Below are 5,962 nucleotides of genomic sequence, written 5' to 3'. Positions count from 1 at the left end.
AAACCTGGAAGGTCAAGGAATCAGTGGTGCCCGTGGTCATTGGGGCCCTTGGGGAGGTGACCCCCAAACTTGAGGAGTGGTTCAGCACATCCCTGGAAATACATCAGACATCTTGGTCCAGAGAAGTGCAGTTCTAGGAACAGCAAAGATAATGCACAGTACCCTCAAGCTCCCAAGGCTCTGGTAGAGGACCCGAGCTTGGAGGAAAAGAGGGAGACCGCCTGGGAGAGTAAGAGAGTATATATATATATATATTTGAAGTTGCAGTACTACTGGTCTAGTGTGTTTAATAATCAATATTTGAAGGATGATGGGGCGATAACACATCCATAAACTATAAACCAGCCTTCTAGAAATAAAAAAGTGTCTTTATCTTCTCCTAATCATGGTGCATTTACCACAAGTCATCTCTGTGTGTTCTTTGTTTTACGTCTCAGTAGCCCCATATGAGGCCCACAGCTACCATTTATTCTGTCCAGAGGACCAGAATATCTATCAGCATTATAAAACCAAACCTTTGATCAAAGGATTTAGGATTATCAAGAACTTACAATTTAGAGTTAAAAGGAGGCAGCTGATAGGTTGAACTGCTTAAACCGTTTCGCCTGACAGAGTCTATAAGGCTCAGGAGGAGTGCAGAGAAGCAACACACAATACCAGCTGTGTGTGTGTGGGGGGGGGAGAAAGACAGAGGGCTCTGAGCAATTTCTGCAATAAATCACACTTTCTCTGCTTTTTCTCATTAAAATCTGGTATCTTCAGGCAAGTGAAAAAAAAATGTGATTTCCATAAAGATTTGCTCTAAAAGTAATTGGTAAAAAAAAAAGAATCATATGAAGATCAATCTGATGCGTCCTTCGCATTGGTTTTGCTCACATTCTCTCTCTGAGCTTTCATAAATATTCACAGAGATTAAGGAGCTTTTGGAAGACATTGCAATACTATTTTGTTGTTGCTTCAATATATGACAATTTCACATGGAGCAAGGATGTATGGAGGATTCTGACAGCTTTTATTAAGGGAGATGAAAGCAAACAGTGAGGAGCTTTAATTAAATGCTTTCAGATTGGACGCAGATGTGTGGAGCAGAGCTCAGTGATTAGCACTGTTAAGACTCTGCCGAGGTATAATTACCCAAAAAGACAAAACTGTTGCTGGCATCAGACAGCTATCCTCCAAAGGTAAACAGTGTTCAAACAGATTAAAACATATGGGCACAGTAAACTCATCTTTACTGCATGGTATGATGACTAGACCAAAAAAGATACATTTTCATATAAATTCTACAAGCAGATCTTTCTCCATAAACACTATGAAAATAAAAGTTGAAACAAAGATGTTTCATAGGTTACTTTAGACAAAAAGAGACATTTATTAACAGATCAAAGAAATAGTATTAATTATAGATAGAAAATGGAGGAAGTGGCAATGCATACTGTACGTCCTGTTATCTCAAGGCATGGCTGCTGAATGCTCTAATAAAAAGGTGAACGCACGCAGGAAAAGGCTGACAAAGATACAGGAAAAAAGACAAAAAATATTATTTTTATTTGTTTGTATCGTTCTAGCTCTATTTTATAGAGCTAGAACGATCAAATTGGAATTTTTTTGTAACTATAGCATTTGTTACTTCAAGGCTGCATTATTGTAATTCTTTACTCTCAGGAAGTCCACAAACTGTATAAAGCCTTCAGCTGATCCAAAATTCTGCAGCCAGAGTTCTGATGAAAATTAAAAAGAGAGATTATACAGTAGCAGCCATTCAAAATGGCCCTTCCCATTCAAACGCCAGCCAAATGGCAGCCCACCTTCCTGCAACTCCCAGCAAAATTCCCTCCATGAACCCAACATATTTTTTAACTCTGAATCCACCCTTCACTGAATTACAGGGTCTGACAGGAGATGCCGTTTCTCTTTGGATCTTAATGTCCACAAATATTGATGGAAGGAATATTTTAGTACAAAGGTTGATGTTTAGAAAGGAATTTTAGGGGGCCACCAAGGGCCCACCAAGGCAGGTGGGGAAATTTTGAATGGCTACTACTGTATCTCTCCTATCCTGGCTTCCCTTCATTGGCTTCCTTCTAAATCCAGAATAGAATTTAAAATCCTCCTTCTCATATATAAAGCCTTAAATGGCCAAGCTCCATCTTATATCAGAGATCTGATTGTTCCTTATGTTCCTAACAGATCACTTCACTCTCAATCTGCAGGTTTACTAGTGGTTCCTAGAATTTCTAAAAGTAGAATGGGAGGCAGATCTTTTAGTTATCAGGCTCCTCTCCTGTGGAACCAACTACCAGTTTTAGTCCGTGAGGCAGACACCCTGTCTACTTTTAAGGCTAGGCTTAAAACTTTCCTTTTTGATAAAGCTTATAGTTAAAGTGGCTCAGGTTATCCTGAGCTATCTCTATAGTTATGCTGCTATAGGCTTAGACTGCTGGAGGACATAGAATTGATGATTTATCAGTAAAGTGAAATAAATTTGATAAGGGCAGGATAACATTCCTTACATCATAACTTATCTGCCTTTCAATTCAGCACATGAAGATATGATGCTATAGGAAAATACGTCATAACATTAACTTTCTCTTGCCGAGAATTCAACTTGCTAAGAAAAATAAATCTGGCTACCACATGTTTTATCTTTATTTTCAGCATGTAGAAAAAGCACATTTTAGTTGCCATGTGTGTTACTGGTAGCTATGCCCATATCAGAGGCTATGATGTAACAGTACTACAAATAATACTTATTCTCATGCCTGTATATGCAGACATTTGGTCTGTGCTGTTTACCTCAGAATGCAAACAGCTTGAAACAAAATAAAAATCATTCTCAGACCCTTGAAATACTTAAACTGCATTTATATTGAATTGCCAGATGCTTGGCTAATCCTTTCATATGGAAAAAGGAATATTAAGATTGGATGTAATGCATACTGCCTTTACAAAGGAACATTTAAAGTTTACAGTACAATAAATTTTACACTGTTTATCGCTGCACAGACTTGCTATTCGAAATGGGTGTATCAACAGTAAAACATACACTTCAAAGGTGTGAAAGGACTGATCCACAATCGGTCATCAACTTCCTAACATTTAAAAGCTCATAGAACTTATCTCCACACAATATCATGCATAGTACTGCTTGAAACAATGTGTTGGCAGATTAAGGAAAGTTACCTTCCAATTAGGTCAGGTTTTGGGGGTTTAGGCTTCTATGCATCTACAATTAGAGTCTTTAAATTCATTCCCTAAGTGGTTACACATGCACACACCAAACATAAAACCAATAAAAAAAAAAAAAAAGAAATCCAGCAGAGTGACTTTCATTTGTATTGTGAATTGGGATGAACATTAAAATGTATTAAAATTAGTTTAAAAAGCTAATTCAGTAAAATTTCAAATCCTTTAAGACCAACATTTGTTAAGATACATTAAACCCATTTTAATCCTGTTGTTAATGTTTTTAACCTTTTTAATTTGTTATTTTTTCTTCTATATGAACATAAACGCTCTTTAGTGTTGAGTTTCACTAGGTTTTTAAGAAGTTAAATGATGTTTGAATTAGAGTTGAATGATTTTGCTAAATTATTATATATTGAATGGAAGCTTTTGTGAATTCATTCCATATGATGCAAAGTTAACTGACCATGGTTTTAGTTTAATTCACACTTTCATCTGTTTGAACACAGCCAGTTGGGAGTTTATTCACAGAACAGCACATGACAGCCTGAAAGTTATTTATCTAAATATTTCAAAAATAATTGCAAAAGAAATGTTATACGATGTATGAATCTTGTGCAATTTTATGGTCCTGTAGGTGGGCTTTGCATACAATATAAAGTTACAGAACTGATCAACATGGAAGTCACCTCGCTTTAGCTTTACACAAAGGCATGCAAAAAAAACATTTCAAGATATCTCAAACAAACAGACACAGGAGGTTTACCTCCATAAATAAATAAATCTCAGTCATGTTGTTATTGGAAAATGTCTATAGGGATGATAAAACCAGCCAATAAAACAGGTTTCTTTGCTCTGTGTGTGGATGCTATGGGATCTTCTCCAAAGCTTTTTTTTTTTTTTTTCTTAAACAGATTGCTGATAAAATGGATTAGCCGTTCTTCTTCCAATCTTTCCAGCTTTGACAGACACACACCTCTGGTTCTGCCTGCTCCCCCCACCACCCCAACCCACACACACATGCGGCCCTCTGGCTCAGCTCACCAATGTGGATTATAGCTCTCTCATGGCTATCATGATCTTACACAAACAACATTTGTCAGCTCATTTATCACTGTTCCCCCTGGCTGTCCACCCTCGTCTATTCATCTATGCTCTGTTTCTGCATCTCTGCCTCCAGGGGTGAAAATGCATGTTACCTCCTCTACTGAAAATAACCCCCCCTCCCTCACCAAAGTCCCCTTTGATATTTGCGCAAATCTGCAAATGTCAGCGTCGATAACTGCAGCTTGACTGACTAGCCTTAAATCTGTGGAGTATCTCAGTAATGACATAGGACACGAGCACCTTGCAGGAAAGCTGGACTTTCATTACATTCTATTTGCAATGCCACTTTAACAAATGAGTATCCACCTGTGATCAAATCTGCTTAACTTCAGCCGTAGTAGCGGGATGTGCAATGGTCAGAAGCTAACTGGCTTAACAAGGTGAGCATGAGCAGCATAAGCACTTTGATACAAATCATTGTTTATAATGGAATAAAGAAGGCACCCTTAATGTACTTAAGAGGACTGAGCTCCGGGGGATAAGGCAGCTTTTCAACCTTAGCCTGATACAAATGTGGGGGTGTTGCCAGCAGATGGAAGTCCAAGCCTGAGAACTGAATGTCCTCTGCTATCCTCGGGAGGATGGCGCAGTGATACTCTGCTGGATCAAAGCTTGGACTCACCCAGGTTTAGGTGTCAGAACAGGCATGAGAAAAGGTGGGTGAGCAGTTGTGGCTGAGAGAGAACTTCAGAATCAAAAAAGCAAAGTAATGGAGAAGTTTCTGGAAGGCCCGGTTGGATTTAAGTGTATTATTAAGACTTTTCTACATGAATAGATTTCATACAAAGTAGACATGTCTATGTTGAATAACAAAAGAATTTAAGAACCACTGTCAACTTAATCATTTCTGATGTTTTTCAGCTAAATAAAAACAAACAAATTGCCTGTTTGTAATGAAAAGTCTGAAAAAGGCTTAATTAGGCCATATATATATATATATATATACATGTATATATATACATATATAGATATATATATCTATATAGATATACATAGATATACATATGTATAGTAGATATACATATGTATATATATATATATATATATCGATCTGTCTTTCTGTCTGTCTAAATAAACATGTAAAATACAATTAGTTAAGATAATAAATGACTGTGTTGCAGACTGACTCCAATCCTGGGGGGACATCCATTTACAGAATCATCAATTGGCTGCTGGGACGTCTCCTACTCTACTTGCATCTTCAAAGCTCAACGGACCAGTCCATTTCAGCACCAAAATACATATCTCTAACTGTGGCTGGAAAAATAATTGAATTTGCAACATAATTGATAATACAATTGTTGGACATCATGATCATCTTTGTATTGTTTTGAATTATTGTTTCTGTCATGATTTGTGGACATTAAGATCTAAAGAGAAGCATCATCTCCTGGTCAGACCCTGTAAGGGTGGAGTGACAAATAAAGAAAGTTAACACCCAGGAAAAGGAGGGGGTCACTCCAGTGGCTGGAAGTTGGAGGGGATTTGGTGGGAGTTGCAGGAAAGTGGGCTGCCATTCAGCTGGGGTTTGACTGTGAAGGGTCATTTTGAATGGTGCTGTTGTATAGTGATTTGGGGTTTAGGCGTCAAGGCGCACATTCAGACTCATGCAGAGAGTTGCAGCTAGCCCAGGCCCATATAAGCTATCTAGAAGTCAGCACCGTTTCAC

The sequence above is a fragment of the Cyprinodon variegatus genome, unplaced genomic scaffold (assembly GCF_000732505.1).
Source record: "Cyprinodon variegatus isolate N-32 unplaced genomic scaffold, C_variegatus-1.0 Scaffold482, whole genome shotgun sequence".
In the NCBI taxonomy this organism is placed as follows: domain Eukaryota; kingdom Metazoa; phylum Chordata; class Actinopteri; order Cyprinodontiformes; family Cyprinodontidae; genus Cyprinodon; species Cyprinodon variegatus.
This window is presented reverse-complemented; position numbering follows the sequence as displayed.